General features: G+C 39.6%; 1 pseudogene; it reads right to left on the bottom strand.

Annotated features, from left to right (window-relative positions):
• Window positions 1–605: 605 nt before the first annotated feature.
• Window positions 606–23,465, bottom strand: LOC148029854 (chaperone protein dnaJ 10 pseudogene; annotated as a pseudogene).
• Window positions 23,466–24,129: the final 664 nt, after the last annotated feature.

Raw genomic sequence — 24,129 nt, 5'->3', positions numbered from 1 at the left:
CTATCCAACATGGATAGCGTCTTACCTTTCTGTATTCTTGAAGGTTATCTTAAAGCCTATCCAAATTCGAATCTAGCTTGTTATTTCTAATCACAAGATTGTGTTCATATTGCTAGAAAAAAGAAAAGCAAATGCATTTTGATAGACATGCTTTTGTGCAACTATTATACAAATATAAAGATATACATCCCGTTCAATATAGTCAAGATAGCTCATGGTGTCTTCCAATGGAGGAGCAATTCATGACAGTCGTTTTCTGAGCTCCAAAATATATTATATCATGCGAAAAAACTAACAAAAGCAGATTGATCTATTAATCATGCCCCTCCACAACGATGAAACACACAATGTTAGAGAAACTTCTCATGGTGGTTCCTCACCAGTTTTCATAGTCAACAAGTAGTTGACTCTTACTAAGAATACCTCAAGTTGTCTCCTTTTTTCTCAGCATATCATCTTATAGATCTCATTGCCTATACTACCTATTCTAATGTCTTACTACACACAATTATTAGCTCCACAACCTCTGAGTAAAACAATGATCTCAAAATATTGGTTTGTAGGTTTTGCTTCGGGTGCAATTTTTGGGCTATCTGCCATTCCATTTACATGTATCGAGGCTGTGTATTTGCACCGGTTTGTGCAATAGCAGTTGTTGGGGCCACAGTAATTGCTGGTGTAGCTGCAAGGTGTAGTACTGATGCAATCGCAAGTAAAGCTGGAACTTCTTGCTTCCCAGGTTGGGCTAGCTAGACCCATACATAGTATCTATGTTTGAAACTTAATAGCAATTACGTGATAATGTCAAGCACTATACTATTAATCTTGGTTGTGTTTGTGTGCCTGAATGTAATGTTGTGTAAAATACTTCCATTAATTAAATTTATTAGAATCTATATTATCAAAATTTGATATCCAGCTACTTTTTGTATGAAATTATGCCATTGCATACAGGAAATTTTGTGCTTACCACATCTACAGGGTATCACAAAAAGATGCATGACCTCTCGATTGGAGATCAGGTTATCTTAAAAGCACTTCATGTATAATATATATAGTTCATACAATACCTCATTCATGATAGTTCCTAATTGTTGTGGACCTAAAGTAGTAGTATACTTTCTAAAACCACCATATACTCATCAATTTAGGGTGCTACTACTTGTCAGGTTGCAGTGTGGAATAACAATCGCAAAGAGCTTGAGTTTAGTCATGTATATGGATTTGGGCATGCTGATGCAAATATATCCTCAAGATTCTTGCATTTCAAGCTCTCATATGATCAAGATATCTTTGCTAACAAAAGAGTCATGGATTTGGAGCTCAGTCCCCTACACTTTGCCATAGTTTTAGGTCCGGATATTATCTATCAATATAACCAAAATCGCATCTACACTATGTATACATCGAAAATGTCAAACTAATTATCTATCCAATCTACTATTGATAGATAATGATCAACTTTTTCACTACAAGTATGCTAAAGAAGTGGTTATTGGTGACAAAATGCTGGTTTGGGACCAAAATAAGACTCAAATTATTACCTACATGGTTATAGGTAAATTGAAAATAGTTATTACTTAAAGATCATCATACTTTATCACTAATCAAATTGCAATGTATTGCTTTAATTAACATGATCTAACAATCTTTCTTGTAGACATTCACTACACAATTGGAAAAGGGTTGTACAACCCATACACTCTTCAAGGAACAATCATTGTTGGTGATGTAGTTATCTCTGTGCATAGCGACTGGTTCCTAGATACAATGTTTCATCATCTTGCAATGGCACATCTATTCCCTTCAACTTATCAGGTTTCCCATTTTTTGAAACTCTAAAAGGCTACTTTATATGAATCTTTCATTCAAACTAAAAATGAAGAATCTTTGTGGTTTCAGTTTATATTGGGTTTGCCACGAGCATTCTATCGGCTCTTTGGGAAGGATATCTACTCTAGCTTGTATTATGCTATTGAATCAAGCATAGGAATACCCACATTTATCTTAACATATGGTGGTGGCATATCTCTCTTAACATCCATTTTCACTATGTCAACAGTACTCAAGATATTTCCTATTTTGTGTATATGAACTAATAGAAATTCACCAAACAAGGATCAATAGCCTTTTCTCCCATTCATCAAAAGTATTTTTTTTCTCTACAATCATCACAGCCACATCCTGATTGATAATGTTGTACTTTCATAAAGCATGAATCATGGATGCCCAATGTGGGACTATTATAGAACTACATGGACTTAATGCCAAATGTTTCTCCTCTCGCAATCACTCACTCTATGTGTGTGTGTGTGTGTGTGTGTGTGTGTGATATAATGTACTATGATGATTTTCAATATTTACAAAATATAATGTTATCCTTAAGTACATGTATATGTACATCCTTCCATGTGAGTGTATATGCATGTGCATACCTCCATACATGTCTGTGTGTGTGTGCAAGCACATACACATACATGTAGATGCATGCATGCATGTGGGGTGCAAAATTTACAAGTAGAACAGAAACTCTATAAACTTAATGATAAAGAAAGACTACACTAGAATTGGAGTAGAGAAGTGGAGGCATATATTGTTCAGCAAGTTTATCCTTGTGTGTAGATTCATGTGTAATAACACGTGGGATGGTGTTTCTAACAAACGACATTATAAACATAATTTTAATTACACATAAAAACATGTACTTCTATGACTCAATAACTACTTATTTATCTGTGTCCCTATTTTTGAAATCATGCACGCTCTAATTTTTACTTTCCCTTTGAGGAAAAATACCAAAATTAAAGAAAAGAGTCACACATACACACAATGAGAGAGAGAGAGAGAAGAAGAAGAAGAAGAAGAATAATAATAATAATAATAATGAGAAAACAAGGAGAAGTAGAGAGATAACAAAAAAGAACTTTAGCCTTTAAGGGAAGTTACAATGACACCTATGTGGGCACATCTTCTATTGAAGCTTTCAATGTAAACCCTTGGTTAAACCTTTCATTTTTGTTATCTATAAACTTAGCTTGTTATTTGCATGGGTGTAAAGGGAACCATCTCCATAGGTTTAGTGCAGGTATTTTGTGTATACAGATGTGGACATTATCTTCTTCGTGAATACATTTTGATCTGTTGCAAAAATGAGGTGTTGATGGGTATTTTAACACAAAAGTAACTACCATATTTCTTGATGTTTTTAACATGTGTTTTCATTTGTTTCTTTTGGATTGGTTAATACATTAGGTATGTGGTTTCTTATAGAGAAACCAATATATTTATCCTGGTGATAAATGCATTATATAGATAGTTTGATAGGACTGTCATATCATTCTCAAAACAAGATGTAACCTTCAACTCTTATATTTACATTTTCTCTTCTCTTTCTCTTTTGAAAATAATTTTGGGTATCTTAGGCTTGTTTGTATTTGAAATTTAGAGTATAATTATCCTCAAGAGAAAGACAAAATGAAAGTGTGGATATCTTAATACTTAATAGTTATATGTTTGTTATGCTTTGCGGCTGAAAATTTTAATCAGTAAGAGAGATAATCTCCCCAATCAGCATATCCGTAGGTGCATTTTTTTGTATGTTTATACAAGTGCTTAAAAGTATGTTTTCGACTAGTTTAATATGGAGTTTCTAACAAAAAAATTAAAAGCATCTTACTAAGTAAATTTACATAAATATACTTATAAATATAAGCTACTCAAGTTTAATGGATTCATTCATGAGAATGTGGCAACATAGTTGTGGTACTAGACCCTAGACTTCCAAGAAAAATCATGGTAAGGAACTCAATGGAGATCATGCATTCTCTATATACTTACAATTTACTCATTAGATCTTTAGAGAAGAGAGATTTGGATTTAGCATTAATGGCTTAGTGTTAACACGTACACAGAGCAAGATTTTGATGGCCTTTTAATATCCTCTCTTTAATCCCCTCAAATATCTTGTGATGGTGTTCCAATTACTTTCTACTTCTATGGAGGCTCATGGATGACTCCTCAATCCTTCTCTTTTTTTCTCAAAAGCTATGCTACCCTTGCTACATTCAAAGGTCCTATTGTCTTATTCTAAGAGAGATAATTGGGGAGAGCGAGGGAGAGAGATATCAATACTTCTTTTTGAAATTTAGGTTTAGGGAGCCTCGGTAAGTCCAAAATGGAGTGTAGTGGTTCTCAATCTAGCAAAATTCGGATAGTAGTATAAGGCCTAACATGGACGTCTAATACCATGTTAGAAGTGGGTGCAACAATGAAAGTGTAGAAGATTGTTGTAATGGACTACATCATAGCATTCCTTATCATAGCATTAGCATAGCAAGTAGGCTTGCCAAATACCATGGAATCCTTTGCTTAGAAGCTATATTCAAGTGTAGAGTGATATGTATGTTTCAACTTGTGATATTACACATGTGCTCCTATATGTGCATTCTCTTCATATCATAGTCAGACACTTCATTAACATTGAGTCCGTTGTGCCCATATGGTGGTATTGCATTAAATGTTGTTGGATGCAAAAACACGAAAGTGAGATTGAAGGTGTCACTATTCCAGCCTCTTTGACCCACTCATCAATCATGAATTATATGAAACAAAAGTCATATGATATATTTCATGTATTCACAACCATAGCTATGTCAACTACAAAACCTATTGACATTTGGATTTTTTGGATTCTTTGTCTTGGATGTACAACAGAGATTACATGTAATACATGCAGAGTTTGAATCATTGAGCTTTGTCTTTATCTTGTGTGAAGATTTTGCAAGCTTGGCACAAGGTTTCATGATTGATTCATGATGTATGGACATATCTTGAAGAGAAGTTGATTTCCAGCATTCTTAGGATTCATTAGAATCTCTTGCCTATTCTTTTTCTTCTCTTATGTCTCCTATTCTCTACTTCCTTCTCTCTCAAATACTTGGTGGATACGACCTTTTGACTAAAACCCCTTCTACAATGTTGCATGAGCTCTTTTAAAGTATAGTCTGATGGTTTGCCGATCGTGACTCCAAGAAAATGGAGCTTCCCATACTTAGGTAATTATTTCACCTCTGTTTATATACATGGAGGGCAAGCGGAATGTTGTGGCCCCCACAAATCTCCTATATTCGAGGGAGGATTGGCCCCAAGATGTGTCATCTTGATTTGTAAGGCATAATGAAATATAGTTCGCTCTTTCTATCTTTTCTTATCTAGGATATTTATTATTTTCTAACACAACCTTTCTTGAAGATAGCCACTCTAACTTATGACAAAGGAACCTCTTTCACTCAACATAGATCAATGATTTGGCACACAAGTACCATGCATCTAAGAGTTTTTCTTTGATACCATGTTTCATCCATATGCAATGTCATGCCCTAGTGTGCTCAAAGATTTTTGACCAATTATTAGCCACGTGTTTTGCATAGACATTATTTTCATGCTTTCCCCTAGCATAGTGTAGAATAATTAAGGAGATAGAACTGCGCTAATCCGTGCTTCCGCTCCTTTAGATATTGAACATAACCTAAATGATGCACTTCAATGCATAGTCATCTATTTTTCATGAAATAAAACTTGGCATTTCAACCTCAAGGCCCATTGATTCATTATGTCGCGTTCTTTATGTTATATGATATTTTTCCATAGAATCACCCCCTAAACGGGCACTTTAATATGTAAATGCATGTAGGCTAAGACTAAACCTCATGCCCCATAGCCCACCATACATCTGAGTGTATTTTACTATTTTTTTCTATTTTTATAGATTTAAAAATCATTTTTTCTTATTTTTGTGCTATTTTTCTCAAATATTTCTACTATAAATACTCTTTATTTTGTACTTTTTTATTACATACCAACAAATACTAACAATGGCAATCATCATATACTATTTCATCCACATATAATATTTCTTTCTACTATTTTTTAAAATTATTATCAAAACTACTTATTTTTGCGTGTTTTTTAATTTTGGATAATTACTTTCTCATTAATGTGATATCAGATTGTGCATTTTCTTTATGACCGAATTTAAACACGTCACACGCTATGCTGATATCAAATTTCATGCGATAGGCACATCATTTCCATGATTGAACATAAAAATGAACCAACTTTTCATGAAAAACAAGACTTATTGAGATTTCTCGTCTTTTATATTTTTATAGTTGCATATATAGACAATAAATTGGTCTAAATTTAGGGTCTACTCAGTGTTGGTCATCACATCTTAGCATTAGTCTCATCTCATCTTCATCTACCGGTCTGCCATCTCTCATCTCGACCTTCTCTTGATGATTCCCACAAGAATAACCTACAAGAGAAGAGACAGAGAGGAGAGAGAAAGTGTAGAAATGGGTATTTTTTATCAAGCCACCATTTGTGGAGCCAGATGCAAGGATGGAGAGTGAAAATTTGAGGAAGAATCATGCTGCCATCGGTTGGAATGGGTATTTTGATGCTCCATATCTCTCTCACCCCTCTTCTTCCCCTTCACATCAATCCACCTCCCCCCCCACTTACTCCAAACCCCTTTCCCATTTGGCCATTTCTATGCTTTCTGCTACTAGGGCACCAATAACTTCCACATTTGACATTAGAATTGCGATTTGAAAAATTTTCTATGTTTGTCTTAGACTCCTGCATTGCTTGGCACTTGTCGTTGTTGGTTTCGCTACTCCAAAAAATTTATAAAAATTCAAATCCACTGCGGTGTCGTGATGCTGCATGTCTACCACTGTAAACATGAGGGCAGAATTTTGTGCCAAGATTTTGGACTCTTAAGTCAGTGTCATTATCAGTTTATTTTTCGTTGCGTGTTTCTTTTGTGTTTGCATTTGCATGATGCACAAGCACATGTAGTTAGGCTAGGCACAAATTCCTCAATGCATTCATTTTTTTTTTGTGGAACATTGCTTGATTGATTGCAAATCATGGACTCAAATTTGCAAACTGTATGAGTGAAGGCCAAAAAGTTCTTTTTCAAAGCATGATCTTTGATTGGGAATATTGCATGGAGAAACAAATTCATATGAAGAAATCCGATTTTGAAAACTCAGAAGAGTCATGCATGTCAAGTGTTCAAGCCTACAAGAAGCATATGAAGAGTTTGATAAGCTGACAAGACAAAGCATTGCAAGCATTGCATCAAAAGGCATAATGATCATTGAATTGAATTGGTTATATGTATACTCACTTGGTCACAGATTATGAGATGCAAAAAGAATCCAAGGAAGAGAATGATCCAAATTTATACAAATTCCCATCTTGACTATGCTAAATGATGATTCTAATCATCTAGTTTTCTGATTTGACTAGACATAATACTGAGGGTCAAATTTGTTGACCAACAACAGATTTGTCAATCGTCCAATTATCTTCTATTCCTTTCACGATTAAAGAAAAGTGTGATCACAAGAAAAGATCATGCGAATGTTTCAAATCAACTCTAAGCTAACTATGCAAATCTTAGAGTTGTATTTTGCTACCTTATTAGCTTTTGGTATGTTTGTTGCGATGAGGAGAACAGCCAAAGAGCAAGGAGATGGAGGAGAAGAAGGAGTTTGTAGTTGTGCCGCTACCCATCACAATAAATATTCAAGGTGAGTCATTCTTCTCTTCTCTCTCTCCTCTCTCTCTCTCTCTCTCTCTCTCTCTCTCTCTCTCTCTCTCTCTCTCTGTGTTTACTCTGAGTGGTTCCTTCTTAGCTTTGGGTATGTTAGTTGTTGCTTTCTTTTCCTAGTTTTATTTTGTGCTTCACTGCTAATTTGTGTCTACAAGCGCGTCTGATATACAGAGTAGACGCGCTCGTAGACGCGCAAGTGTTGAAGATCCATGAAACCTCCTAGGTTTTTTTGAGTTTTGTGGAGCTGGCGCGTGTAAGAGCATGTCTGATCCACAGAGTAGACGTGCCTATAGACGCGCTCGCGTTAAACAACCACACCTCCTCTGAGGTTTTTTTGAGTTTTGTGGACCTGGCACATGTAGGAGCGCGTCTAGAGTGCAATGTACACGCACTGATAGATGCGCAACTTTGTTGTGCAAAATATGCAAAAAGAGAGAGAGGGAGAGAGAGACAGAAAGACAGATAAACATATAGAGAGACAAATAGATAGACATGTAGATAGAAATACTCACTACAATGCAATGGCACCTTAAGTGTAACGGATCCTAGCTTATAAAATCACATTTTTTTCCCTGTATTATCTACCTTGTAAAATTACTTGTCTCTCACACTGGTACTACACGATCTTTGCAATGGACTTTTACGGGAAGGGGCTCATCATAGATAAGGTATACTTTGTTATTGCATGAGAAGTATGGCTAATATTCTTGAGTAATGTTCTTGTGTTTTCCCCAAACACACAAAATTTGATGGGGGGGAAAAAGGCCAGAGAGCATGTGGTTGCATGGCAACCACATGCTCTCTGGTTTTTTTTTCATACACTATTTTGCATGTCTATATTTGCATCTAACTTGCAGGTGAAATCGCATCTATGTGCACATGTATATGCACATCTATAAGTGCATCTATATGAGCATCTATATTCGGGTGTATATGCGCATCTATATGCGTGTGTAGTTTTCACTATAAGCTCGCTTGTAGATGTAAAATATTAGACGCACTAGTAGACGCGGTAATAAACATGCCCGACATTTTTAAACACAATTCAAATATTGTGTCTACAAGCGCATCTATGAATTGGTGGAAGCTTTTCAGAAGCTTTTGTAAGTTGCAGCTTTTGTTGCTGTGGTGGCAAAGATTGATGGCATTGATTATTTAAGAGGGTGGAGTATGTTGATGGTGGAGGGGGGAGACGACAAAGTGAAAGGGCGGGATAAAGCTATTGCAGAGGGAACAAACGAAGAAGACAAAGAGGTGGTACGCAGAACGACACAAAGAAGCCGAAGGGTAGGTAAGCATGGCCGAAATATGAACGATGAAGCTGACAAACGAATCTAACAAAGAAGGATGCAATAGAGAAGGATGGCAATGTAAAAGGGTGACGACGATAGAAACAAGAGGAAGGTGACAAAGGAATCCAACAGAGCGGTGTCGAAGGGTTTTTCAAAAGCAAAGTCGTGACCACAAAGGACATTGACTAATTTTAGGATAAAAGATCAATCAAGCAAGATGATGATTCAATTTGAAAGCAGATCACCTCAATTTCAGATAATGGCCCTATAATCAACTTGTTCAAGCCTTTTGGTCTCTTGAATGTAGCAAATAGACATGGATGTATGCAATACTAACTACACTTCACCCATTTGATTACAACCTGATGGGACCTAAAATGGGCCGGCACTGGCTATAGCACTAGCCAGACCTCATGCTCATGACACACAAACACCCTCACGGCCTCGCGAACCAGGAGCGTCAATCTAATGCTAAAGGAAAAACTGCCCTAAAGCTTAATTCCTGCGTTTATAGTTCATAGTCTAACTTTTTTCTCAACACTCCTCAAAGAGAGAACCCTTATATATTGGCAATGCCACGATCACACACATATGGAGGCACTCCACCGAGTAATAGTCGGAGCCCCACTGCAGCTCTCCTACATCTTAGGGATTGGCCTTTTGATGCGCTGCTAAACATATAACACAAACGAGCACAAACTCCTCTCTTTTGTATTTCTCGTCTTTCAAGGAGATATACCATGCTTCCTCACTTCACAGTCCCGTAAGAAACCGACCCTTTACCCTACGGCAAGGGATAACCTCACACTCTCAATCGTGGGTCAAAGTCCTAAGAAAACAATTGCTATGCAGTCCAGGAGATTTTCCTTCGATACCATGAACCATGCATAGTGCATAATGTGAATGGTTTAGTGTACAACCAATAGAAAATCAGCGTTGTGTATCATGCGCAACCAATCTTTTCATGATTTCCATACTAACGTTTATGTATTGAAACGAGGAGAGACATCGAGCCTTACGCTCATGCTACCTTTTCCTTTATTTTAAAACAACGTCCTATAGCCATGATGCAACACATAAATCAGATTTAAGATTGTACTTTGACGCTCAAACTCCCCTCTCACCCTACCGTTTAATGTTTTGCAATTGTTGATAGGTGTAAAGGTCGTTTTATGTGTATTTATTTGTAGAGAAAGCAATAAACACGAACGAAAACATAGAAACGAGGGTAAACCGAGGCTAACCTCATGCTCTACCTTCATTATACATTGCACAAACACTTATGTGATTTTCTAAAATTTTTCTTTTATCGTTTCCTAAAATTCTCCCATTTAAAATCCATTTTTCACCATTTTTTGGTATTTTTTCTCTATTTTCTTCAATTAAAAAATGACTAGAAAATTGAGATTAATTATGGGCTGTGGCCCTTAGGTTCTTTGACAGCAAAATTTCAGGTTTTGTTGATGTTATATCTCATGTTTCCCCTTTATTTTGCAAAAAGACCCCATTTTGCCTCTTAAATGCATGTTTTATAGGTTTTATACCATTAATTTCAGTCATAACACTTATGATTTTCTGATTTTCTGAGCATAAACTGATCAAAATCATAGCAAACAACAATATAATGCATAATCAGCCCATGGGAACAATATTTCATCAACCAAATAGCATAAAAACTCATTTTTCCTTCATAAAAATTGAATTACCGCTTAGGCTTTGTGTCTCGGGATCTCAGTTTTTCTATGGGACTGCGTGTCAGCCCTCATTCAATGTCCAGCATATTCAAAATCAGCACTCTTCATGTCTTCATCCACCCGGAAGCAATCCGGTCTCATCCGGACAAGCTTTCCTCCATTATTCTTCATTGTCTTCTTCCACACAAGAACAGCACCTTAAGGGAGAGAGAGGGAGGAGAGAGAAAGACTGAAATCAGAGATCTCCATTGAGGCCACCATTTGATGGGGGTGAAGCACGGCGATAGAGTCAACATCCAGAGGGGAATGAATGCCCATGATCATTGGGGGGGATTGTGTGCAGGCAGGAGGATGGATTCCCGAAGAATGGGATGCAAAAATCGGCGCCCTGTTCCTCAACGCCTACATCACGATTTTTTGCCAAAGTTACATGCTACATTAAAATTTTGGGGGCTCCCAAAGGTCACTTGCTACTTGACCACTCTAATGTCCACCCCTTCGCATCTTGCCCAACTTATGGCCATTTCTTCGTCTGGTGTCTGAATCGAGTCTTGAAAAATCCTGGGCATCCGGCTTGACATCCCGCATTGGCTGTAACTCCTGACAACCCACACAGCAGTCTGAAAAATTATAAAAAATTAACAAGTGTCGCTTGGGCGCCTTTAAAGCACTCAGACGCTTAAAATCGTCCTAGGTCGAGCCGCCGCCTTCGACATTGAATATTTTTCCCTTGATATTCGTAAATTTTAGCTATTTTTAAGCACTTCTCGGCATCAAAACTCCGCTCTCATTGGCGACCACAGGATAGGGTGACTCAACCCGTCGAATCCCACAGTAGATCTGCACAAAACAACCAAAGGAAGCATCAAGCTGATACAAAATAGACATATATTAAAACACAGCACAATGCTCACCCTACCCCCTGACAGAACCAAAGTATGACATCCACAAGGAGTAGGCTTAGCATAATCTGATAAAAGGTCCGAAGCTAGTCACTAACCAACTGCTCCAACACGGCCAAACTGAAAAGAACTATCAAAGAGGTTGCCCTAAGTGGGGGTCTGAACTACCTACCTAACTAAGGACAACACAACTAGGAGCTCCTACTAGGCGAGGACTCCTATAGCCTGATCAAGAAGTATTTTCTTGTAGCACATTTCTTCTTTTAAGGTTTTTATGTTTCATACTCGGGTATGTAAAAAGGAGGGAGCTGAGCGTAGTGACCCAAGGAGAACAGGGCATCGGCCTTAGGACCTGTCTCGGTACCCAAGAACCTACCAAGCCCTCGCAAGGCGACACTTAATCCTTTTCTGACGCTCACTTTTATTTTCGCTCCAACCTTCCTTACTTTCTTCTTTCCTAGCAAGAAGCCACCCCTAGGAAGACAAGGCATCGGCCCCAGTTCTAACTCATCCCCAGGAACCTACCAAGCCTTCGCAAGGTGATAATCAACTGCTTATAAATTTTTCTTTCTTTTCTTTTCTATCTTGATAGGGGTTAGAACCCAATTTTACACACCTCTGTATATATTTATTGTCTTTAAGATATTCAGGGTTTCTTTCCTTTATCATTTTTATTTTCTTCTTCGGCAAGCTTCTCTAACTGCCTCACAACTAATAAGAACTCCTAGAACGGCTGCCTAGCAGGGAAGCAGAACAGGGTCACTAGAACTCCCTTCTAAAACAGGTCTTTCGATGCCTAGCAATGTCTTTACAGGAGGTAACGACTACTCAGACTTCCCTCAAACATACTGAACCTAAACCTCGGGACTTTATGCCTTGGATGCCGGTCCCCAATAAGAAACGGAAAATCCCATACATGTACACAAACATGTATAGCATAAAAACCACGGTACTCATAAAGGAAAGATATCACCTGGAGAGGGCCACGAGAAGCGTCCACACAACAAAAGGCTCCTTCCAAGCTCTTCTTCCGAACCTGTCTAGCACAAAACTAAAACAAGAAACCATTAACCGTACCTGCACTAAACAGACAACTGGCCCTCTTGGCCTAATGAAATAAAGCACTTCACTACAAAACTTGATCGGCCTTCTTGGCCTAATGAAATAAAACAGTAAAACCTCGCAAAACTAGCCCTCTTGGCCTAATGAGATCAAACAGAATAGCACCTACACATCCCTTCCTGAAAGAGCACAGATATACAATAATAAGCTTCTTCCCAAGGAGGAAAACACAGGGCTCGTAGCCCTAAACTAAATGCGAAAGGTTATAACCCATCCCTTCTGCATATATAGCAAGAGGCGTATGCATAGCATGTTTTCTAATCAACCTATGGGTCCAGGATAAAAATGGTAGATTGGTCTCGGCTACTCTTTGCATCACCCATATCAACCATCGTCTGCCATATATTGCATGCTCTGATAACAATCCCCACAAGTGATTGGTCCTGTTTCATCATTGATAACAATATCCAAACTAGGACCACAGTTAAAGAAGAGGTCTTCCTCATAAGCAAGATTTGCCAATGAATCCGCAAACTGATTCCAATATCGTGGAATCAGCTGAAAAGACACTCTCTCAAACTCCTCAAGTAGGGTCATTGCAGTCCGATGATACATACAAAGAATGGGTTTCCGCACTGTGTATATCCCATCTAGTTGATTCAAGATCAACTGGGAATCCCCTTTTACTAACAACCGACGAATACCACCTTGTTTGGAAAGATGCAGTCCCATAATCAAGGCTTTGTACTCTACCATATTGTTAGTAAATCCTACCCCGAGATAAGTAGCTAACTTCATCGTAACTCTACATCAGGGATCTCGAATTACTACTCCAACACTCCCTTTTTTATTAGGGCCCCTGGATGCTCCGTCAAAATATAATGTATATGTCCACAATGGGTTTACACAGCCTGCCATCACGAACTCCTCTATTCGTAATTATGGTAATCAAAGTTTAGCATGTTTAGCGGATGGACTGACGGCTCCATCCCACCTTCTTCATTGAACTCAACAGGGATACTTGTCAACAGTCGTAAGCAGTGATGGCAGAAGACTTTAATCTCTCACACATAGGTTTCGTCCTCTTGCTCAATCACTTTGTATCCTTTGCTCCACCAGATAAGTTTCCCCTGATGGTATCTCTGCTCCAGATATGGGTGCTCCAGATAAGGGATTAACTGACCCATCAACTGACTTTAAGATCTTTTGTAGGTCTCAAATTATCCCCAGCATGGACATGTAATACATTTTCTTTGTATTAGCATACTTAGAAATAATAAGGTTTAATCTTATTAAGATTAACCTTATTCTTAAACTCTACTCCCTGTAGATCAGCTAATAGGACCGTAGACCTATTTTTTCCTAACCTAACATTCTTGTAGGGGCCATCCCATTTAGGTTCCAGCTTCCTTGGAAACAGCTCCCTACGGGCATCATAATAGAGGAATAATTGCCCTTTTTTAAAGATATATTTATTTGCTTTAAATTCATGCAACTGCTTCATCTGATGCTTAGCTACCTCCTGGTGTAATAAGCTCTGCAATTTCAATTAATCCAGGTGGGTTATAATTGTGAAACGTTCAAAAAGGGAATCCTCATCTCCTAAAGAGTGGTTAATTGCAAACCATATGGTTGGCAACTCGATTTCAAGGGGTAACACACACTCTTCCCCATAAACCAATTTAAATGGAGTATGGCCGGGAGCTCGCTTGAATGTGGTGTTGTACGCCCATACTGCCACATACAACTTCCTGTCCTAGTCTCATTTCTTCTCAGAGACTATTTTAGACAAGATCCCCACAAGCTGCTTATTAATACTTTCAACCTGCCCATTTGCTTGCGGATTATAAGGAGTCATTTTATTATGCTTGATTTGCCAATCTTCAGTCAAAAGCTTTTGATCACTTTATTCAAAAAATGGGTTCCACGGTCCGACACAAATTCCCTCGGTGGACCAAAGCGACAGATAATCTGCTCTAAAAGGAAACTTGCAGTCTCTTTTGCATTGTCCTGCCTCATCACCCGTGCTTTTGACCATTTTGTGAAATAATCAGTGGCTACTATAGTGTACCTCTTCTGGGTAGTAGACGACGGGGTAATAGGACCCACAAAATCAATACCCCACTTCTCAAATGGAAGGATAGCCATGATAGGTGTAAGTGGGTGTTTCCTATTCTCTCTACTCTCATGCCTTTGACAGGTATCGCATCTCTTAACATACTCAAAGGAATCTTGGAAGATGGACGGCCACCAATATCCAGCTCTTAAAGCTTTCCGCGCCGTGAACCGTCCCGCAAAGTGCCCTCCACATGCAGAGTCATGGCACTCTTCCAAGATGAAAGGAACCTCGTCAGGCATCACACATCGGTGATAGATATCATCAACACCCTGCCGATATAGTGTCCCTGCGATCAAGGAAAACTTCAATGCCTCTTGTTTGATTTTTCTCTTTTCAGACTTTGACAAACCAACTCCAGTCTCTCCTGTTGATAAATAATGCGTAATAGCAGCATACAAAGATGGAATGGAAGCTATATCAATTTTAAACACTTCTTCAATATCACTTCCTTCAGCCAAAGTCTCTTTCGGCTCCCCGAAATCCACAAGGCGTTCCACAATACCCTGCAACCTCGGTGGCTTGCTCTTAATCTCATAATCGAGCTCCTGCAAAGTGATTAACCACTTTGCCAAACGATCAGGCGGCTATAGCTTGTTCATAAGCAATCTAAGTCCTTCCGCCTTCGTATAGAATACTACCTTTTCATAGAGGATGTAGTGCCTAAATTTCTTAGTCCCAAAGACCATCGCAAGACACAACTTCTCCATGTAGGAATAGTTAATCTCTGAAATGCCCAATTTCCGACTAGCAAAAGCTATTGGATGATACCACTTTTCCTCCCAAATTTGGGCTAAACAACAACTGATTCTATGCATGGTGGCTACTAAAAATATATAGAATACCTCACCCCTTTTAGGTGCTTTTAAAACGGGTGCTTTTACTAGCTCTTGCTTCAGATCCTCAAAAGCTACCTTGCAAGGCTCTAGTCAAATGAACAACTAAAAGATAATAAATTCATTAATGACAACGTTATTTTTGCCAAGGCATTTATAAACCTCAGATAGTACCCTATCGATGACAGAAAGTTGTGAACCTCTTTCGGAGTGCGTGGTGGACTCATAGCAACTATGACCTTGCTTTTCAGGGTCAATTTGCTATTCCTACTGAACTGAACACATGGCCTAGCAATAGTCCATAAGGTACTCCAAAAACACACTTCCATGGGTTAAGAGCGATACAAAATTGTCTGCAGTGCTCAAAGCACTTTCTCAAAATAATCAGCATCATTTCCCTTACAGTGGCTGCCCCCAGGTCATCAATAAATACTTTCAACTCATCTGGGGAGATGTCACCAAAGGTCTTGTCTGCTGTTCGTTGCCACGATCCAGGTGCATTGCATAAACCAAAGGCCATCACATGGTACGCAAAAGTACCAAAGACTGTAATAAAAATTGTTTTCAACTTGTCCTCCTCTGCAATTGCCATCTGGTTATATCCTACAAAGCAATCCATGAACGAATATATTTCCCTGCCCACTAATTGATCCAAAATCTAGTCAATAAATGGCAACGGGTAGTAATATTTAACCGTTTGCTTATTCAGCTCTTTAAAATCCACACATAATCGGATTTGGTTGTTTTTCTTCTTCCTGATAACAACAGGGGAACACCATTCTGTGTGTTGTATAGGGAAGATTAAACCAGCTTTCCGTAACTTCTGTAACTCTTCAAAAAGCCCGTCCCTCAATTCAAAAGGCATATGCCTTACCTTCTAATGCATAGGACGACTGCCTTCTTTTACAGGGATAGGACCACTCTTTAGATTCATCACTAGATGATGTCTGACTACTAGATGGATCATCTGCTGTCTCTAATTCAGTAGACAATAAAGGAGCTCTCTCACTTTGAGGAGACTCAGGATAAGCATCAACTATTACTCGATTAGCACCTCTACCTAAAACCACTCGACCAACGGGTATATCGACTTGACAGTCTGTTTGTAAGATCCAAGGCCTACCTAGCAAAATCTGATAGCTAGGACGTCCTGCAAATCTTATCACCCTAAAGTCCAAGAAACATTCTACACTTGCAACTGTATCATGGACCTTAGTAACGCAACCTTCTGGTTATCTTAGACTGTCATCAGCCATTCTGAGAAGGGTGGAGCTGTCTTTCTGGATGCCTAGACCCAACCTCTCCATTAGCTCTGAACTCATGATATTGACAGAGGATCTAGTGTCTACAATGGCATGTTCCACTAATATTCCATCTACATAAGCTGGAACCCTAGGACAATTCTTTTCAGCATGGTCAGACCAATCTTCCCCTACTCGTGCTATGCCCAAAGGTTCTACAATATACCCAATACGCAGGATCTTCTTAAATTCCTTGCATACTCTTGGAGATAATTTGATCAATTGCAAGAGATTCACATCTCGTTTGACTTCGCAAAGAGAACTTTCTAAATCAAAGTCATGATAAGTAGCCAAAGCTCTCTTTTCTCGCCAAACCATCCTCTCTTTTGGTCTTTGGACCGGTTTTGGTGCTTCTTTCTTGGCTCTTGCCTTCTTTGTGGGCACTTCCTCATCCTTCTTAGGATCGCCAACTGGCCTTAGCAGTCCCCCTTCTATGCTAGGAGTTTGGACTTGCGTCCCCTTATCCCCTTGTTTAGGGTTTACCTTGACCGGTTTTGTATTATCTTTGTCAACCTCTTTAGCCTTTTGGCCTCTTGTCACGGCTCTTAAGTTAGAGGTTTCAGCATCATTGACTTGTACAGCCTCAATAAGGCTAACTCCATTGCCTTGTGGCAACTCTTGTATAGTTGTTTTTCCCCTCTGCAATATTTGTCTTGGTGCATCATTCTGCTGCAAGTTATTTCATTGCGCTCTATGACTCACTAGGCCCGGCTATTTACGCCCTTGTTGGAGGGAACTAATCTTACTCCAACTGGTAGCAGCTAGATGGCCCGACTTCCCACAAATGTCACATTTCACATTTGGACAGTTTCTAGGGAAGTGATGTCCACCACACCATTTACAACTTAATCTAGAGGGTCCACCCTCTTCAGGGCGTCGACTCCCTATCAAATTTTGTTGCTTCTTCAAGAAATTAATGTCGACAGCTATTTGTCGATATTGTTTGGAAATCATATCGGTATAATGCTTCATCGTGTCCTTAACTTTGCCAAGGACATTAGATGCACTCGACTCGTAGCCTCGATCGTCAACTCGTCATTCCATTGGCCTAACAATCTGATTTGGCATTGGCTGTTGACCCACAGGAACAACGTTAGAACTCAAAACTTGGCCTCCAACATTTGATGGAGCCAACTGACTTGCCATAGGCATAGTCACACTGGGAGGAGCCAGTAGTAAAGGTACATTCGAAACCACACTCCCTCTCCAATTAGGGTTAGTCATAGGCATCCCTTGACTTCCATTCGTCAATGATGGATTGCCGCCAAGTACTAAACCCCCATTAACATTCATTTGAGAGGATTAGGCCGTTTATAATCATGCTTCCACTCCCTCTGCTCACGTAATAGCAGTGTCTATATCTGCCAAGGCCACACTGCTCAATTGTGCTTGGATATTAAAGTCCAACCCATGCAAAAAGTATTGCAATTGGGCAGCCGATGGAATGGGAATGTAAGTTTGCAACTTACGGAATACTTCCTTCAACTTCTTGGCATATGCTTTCACGTTCTCGTGAGGATCTTGGCGCGTTACATTCAAGACCCGCAACCAATATTGGCCACCTCTTTGAGGGGCATATTCTGCTCGAAAAGCTGCATAGAATTGATCAATGGTGGTTATGGTTCCAAACTCTATGCTGTGATACCATACCACATCCCTTCCTTTTAACGTCATATTGAAGAACATCATTAAATGTCCCTCATCTTGGATGTGATAATTGAACATCAATCTCTAAAATTCACAAATGTGAAATTCTGCATCCTCTTCCGCTAACCCATTAAAAATGGGCAAGGGAACTCCTAAGGCTGGTAAATTCGACATCCCTATAGGAATCGCAATAGGCTGTGTCATGGTGACAATCAAATTAGGAATAGGAGCTTGAACGGGTGAATTCACCCCCCCACTTAAAGTGGGTAGACTTGGTGGAGGAGAGGAAGATCTTACACTTTCTCCTCCACCTAATGGAATAGGTGGAGTAGTTAAATGACTAATACCACTGCTTCGTATACGTACTGTTCTACTCCTTTGAGGAGAATAACGGCTTACAATCTCTAACCGCCGTCTAGCCCTCTCAGCACGTTCTGCTTTTTGGATTTCGGCTTGACGGTCCTTATCAGAGGACATAAACCAACTTCCTTTTGGTCCCTAGAAACCCTAGATCTGAAACCCACAACTTATAGGTGGCTCCCGGCAGACGCAACACTGATGGGACCTAAAATGGGCTGGCACTGGCTATAGCACTAGCCAAACCTCATGCTCATGACACACAAACACCCTCACGGCCTCGCGGACCAAGAGCGTCAATCTAATGCTAAAGGACAAACTGCCCTAAAGCTTAATTCCTGCGTTTATAGTTCATAGTCCAACGTTTTCCTCAACACTCCTCAAAGAGAGAACCCTTATACGTTGGGAATTCCATGATCACACATATATGGAGGCACTCCACCAAGTAATAGTCGGAGCCCCACTGCAGCTCTCCTACATCTCAGGGATTGGCCCTTTGATGCACTGCTAAACATATAACACAAATGAGCACAAACTCCTCTCTTTTGTATTTCTCGTATTTCCAGGAGATATACCATGCTTCCTCACTTCACAGTCCTTTAGGAAACTGACCCTTTACCCTACGGCAAGGGATAAGCTCACACTCTCAATCATGGGTCAAAGTCCTAAGAAAACAATTGCTATGCACTCCAAGAGATTTTCCTTCGATACCATGAACCATGCATAGTGCATAATGTGAATGGTTTAGTGCACAACCAATAGAAAATCGGCATTTTGTAGCCATGATCAACCAATCTTTTTACGATTTCCATGCTAACGTTTATGTATTGAAATGAGGAGAGACACTGAGCCTTACGCTCATGCTGCCTTTTCCTTTATTTTAAAACTACATCCTATAGCCATGATGCAACACATAAATCAGATTTAAGATTGTACTTTGACACTCAAACTCCCCTCTCACCCTACCGTTTAATGTTTTGCAATCGTTGATAGGTGTAAAGGTCGTTTTATGTGTATTTCTTTGTAGAGAAAGTAATAAACATGAACAAAAACATAGAAACGAGGGTAAACCGAGGCTAACCTCGTGCTCTACCTTCATTATACATTGCACAAACACTTATGTGATTTTCTGGAATTTTTCTTTTATCGTTTCCTAATTTTCTCCCATTTAAAACCCAATTTCCACCATTTTTTGGTATTTTTTCTCTATTTTCTTCAATAAAAAAATGACTAGAAATTGAGATTAATTAGGAGTTGTGGCCCTTAGGTTCTTTAACAGCAAAATTTCAGGTTTTGTTGATGTTATATCTCATGTTTCCCCTTTATTTTGCAAAAAGATCCCATATTGCCTCTTAAACGCGTGTTTTACGGGTTTTATACCATTAATTTCAGTCATAACACTTATGATTTTCTGATTTTCTGAGCATAAATTGATCAAAATCATAGCAAACAACAACATAATGCATAATCAGCCCATGGGAACAATATTTCATCAACCAAATAGCATAAAACTCATTTTTCCTTCATAAAAATTGAATTACTGCTTAGGCTTTGTGCCTTGGGATCTCGGTTTTGCTATGGGATTACGTGTTAGCCCTCATTCAATGTCCAGCATATTCAAAATCAGTACTCTTCATGTCTTCATCCACCCGGAAGCAATCCGGTCTCATCCGGACAAGCTGTCCTCCATTATTCTTCATTGTCTTCTTCCACACAAGAACAGCCCGTTAAGGGAGAGAGAGGGAGGAGAGAGAAAGACTGAAATCAGAGATCTCCATTGAGGCCACCATTTGACGGGTGAAGCACGGCGATAGAGTCAGCATCCAGAGGGGAATGAATGCCCATGATCATTGGGGGGGTTGTGTGCAGGCAGGAGGATGGATTCCCCAAGAATGGGGCGCAAAAATCGGTGCCCTGTTCCTCCACGCCTACATCACAATTTTTTGCAAAAGTTACATGCTACATTAAAAGTTTGGGGGCTCCCAAAGGTCACTTGCCACTTGACCACTCTAATGTCAACCCCTTCGCATCTTGCCCAACTTGTGGCCATTTCTCCGTCCGGTGTCTGAATTGAGTTCTGAAAAATCCTGGGCGTCCCGCTTGACATCCCCCATTGGCCGGTAACTCTTGACAACTAGCACGGTAGTCTAAAAAATTATCAAAAATCAACAAGTGTCGCTCGGGTGCCTTTAAAGCACTTTGACGCTTAAAATCGTCCTAGGTCGAGCCGCTGTCGAAGGATTTCCGAAAGCAAAGTCACGACCACCGAGGACCTTGAATAATTTCAAGATAGAAGATTCAGCATGTGAATAAGCAAGACGTGAAAATGATACCAAATAGTATTTATATTACTGCCATGAAGTTTGCAAAATACAAGATGACTTCTAATTTGATCAGTCCACTGATTTTAGGCCTCTCAATTTAATTCTGCTGCATTTGTAGATCCTTGACCTCAAACACTATGTGCAAAAATTTAGAATTCAAATATACAACACTATCGTGATCTTCTTGGATTCAGATGTCGAGAATGTGTGGGAAACTGCTATCAATGAGTTTACAATCAAGAGGCATGAACTGTAATATAGTCTCTTTACTAATTTCTCGAACTGTGGTCCATCCTGTGTGGAAACTGTATCTATTCATCAAGAGCTCTTCAACCTGTTTCACAATTTTTCCCTTCCATTGCTCCAAGAAAGAGCTAAGGTTTCCACAGAGATCTGAAAACTCTGTTTTTGCTTCTTTCAACACACTAATGCTATGGAATTATAGATCAATGTCATTCAGATGCACTCGTAAGAAGTTGTTTAATACAATAATCTCTGAAAACAGTCTGCACCCAAACGAACTGCCCCCTTTTTGACAAGAGAATCTCATGTGCTCAACTATCTCATCACATTGTATGTCAGTTATCAACCGATGTGCGATGAAAATTGCTGTCCTGTTCTGTGTAAGCGATTTGAAAGTTGAGAGAATTTCTGCCTCAGTAGTGCTGCCTAATGCACTACTTGCCTCATCACAGAACATTAATGGAGAGCCTTTCAGAAAAGCTCTTGCTAGTGCCACACGCTGCTTTTCTCCACCACTCAACTTCAAATCCTGCTCTCCTACTTGTGTCTGATACCCCTTGAGGAAAACTCATAATAATGTTGTGTATTGATGCAAGCCTTGCGGCATCATAAAACTTCTTCTTTTCTGGCTGACAGTCGCTTATTCACTTTCAACCGTTTGCTAATTCTGTTCAACGTATCCCTGTAGCATCGCATTCCACAACATAATATTTTGATTTCATGGGCTCTCCAATACCTCGATTCCACCACCATCGAAATCCAAATTCAAATTACCAAGACGACCAGTCAAAGTCGCCAGAGTTACATATAAAGATGAAGGGCGGGGCTGCTGAGAACTAATTCCACTTCCTCCGTCTGGGCATGTGGCTCCTGAGCAGTATTCATACCAGTCGGCGGCTGATAATCAATCTCAATCCAATCTGACGGAACTGTTTGGTCTTCCGCAACCAAAGAAGCATCTTCGTTTAGATTAGTAGGGAAGAACGGGTACGTGCGTGACGAGGATGAAGTGCATAGTGTTGAGATAATCACCAGTCTGTTGTTCCGGTCCGTTGCTGTCTTATGCCTTCTTTCCACATTTGACAGTCATGGATGCAGCTCATCCTGTCCACATTTCCCCTAAAAAAAACATTTTTTTTATGAAGGAGAGAGACCTTGCCTCGAATCATCCAACGATGCTTGTCGTAACTTCTGGCTGAAGCTCTCGAAGCTGAAGTGCCCCTCTTGGTGTGGCAAAGGAATCAAATTCAAATGAATCATCATTCACCTTCTTTGCACACTTGATTGCCTCCTCCCCTAAAAGCTCCTCCCTTCCGACTGAAAAAAAAACATTCCCCTCCCTCTCTGTTGAATTCGCGTCGCTTTTTCCTACACAGTCGATCCCCTTTATCGTCAAAATTAGCTCTTGAATCAGCTAATTAGCCTCCCCATTCCGAGATTCCCTGTGCCCCATTCAGTCAAAAAAGGAACACCCATGAGAAATATATTTTTCCCAAGCTCTTTTTCCGCTTGTCGCTTGTAGATGTAACCTATTGTGTGCAGCATAGGCTCTCCAAAAGCTGCTTCTGAAAGACGACAAGCCTCTTCTTTTGCCCATTCTATAAATGCTTGTCTATTATTGACGAACAATTCTAACTTCTTCTCCAAAATTTCCACAAGTTTCATTTCCCTCTCTTTTTGTACCTCCTTCATCTTCTCTTGAGCTCTGACTGGATCATCTGTTCCTAAATCTAGAGATGCCATAGTTGCCATTGCCAGCTGGCCAATGTACTCCTCAAAGAGTTCGCTGCCAAACATCATTCCAAACACAGCTGTAGGGTCCAACATGCTTTCCTTGGAAAGAGAAGCTTTTCCATATCTGTCATAAGTTTCTCTTTGTTGAGGATCACTCAATACTTGATATGCCTCTCCTAACAACTGAAAATTCGAAGTAGCTTGAGGATCATTTGGATTTTTGTCCGGATGCACCCTTCTTGCCTTGTCATAGTAAGCCTTCTTGATGGCAGCAGGGCTCGCATCAGGGCTTATGCCTAGGATATCATAGAACTCGGTCTCCTTCACCATATCCCCACTCGCAGACTAGAAAGGGCCACTGACACCATACTCCCATGCAACATTAGAGCTTTGCAAAATAGTAGCTGCCCAAGTCCACATTGATACAATGACACTCGCAATCAAGCCTGTCTTGATGCTCCTACCAGCTGTATTGAACCATTCTGAGGTGTACTGAACATCAAGCAAGCTCCCACATTTGGCATACATATCCACCAATGTACTTCAATTTGCATCTCTTGGAAATAATTTAGTACTTCCTCACAAAGCCCATAATCGGCATATCTTGAAATAAGTGTAGCCCATGAGATTGCATCTCGAGTTACGAATCTATCAAGAACTCCCTGTTCTTCTACGTCACATTTAGCATACATGTCAACCAGAGCATTGTTGATTAATTCGTGTTGCTCCAAACCCTCTTCACTATATTTTCCGCATAGAATAAAAGAGCAAACATAACAACTAAGTATGTACAAAGTATCAAATCACACACACAACTTTTGGGTGGTTTTCACACCTCGAATGCGCAGCAATACGACATCCACCCCCTCTAATCCTGCGCATCCTTCGGATGGGCCAACTACCCATGATCATTATCATCAAGTTCCACAAACAAATCAATCTCTTCATTATGCATTTCCGGTATATCAACAAGATTATTTGTCATATCATCTGT

This window comes from Lygodium microphyllum, chromosome 10, assembly GCF_053477565.2.
Source record: "Lygodium microphyllum isolate KBCC chromosome 10, Lygodium_microphyllum_v1.1.10, whole genome shotgun sequence".
NCBI lineage: Eukaryota > Viridiplantae > Streptophyta > Polypodiopsida > Schizaeales > Lygodiaceae > Lygodium > Lygodium microphyllum.
This window is presented reverse-complemented; position numbering and strand designations above follow the sequence as displayed.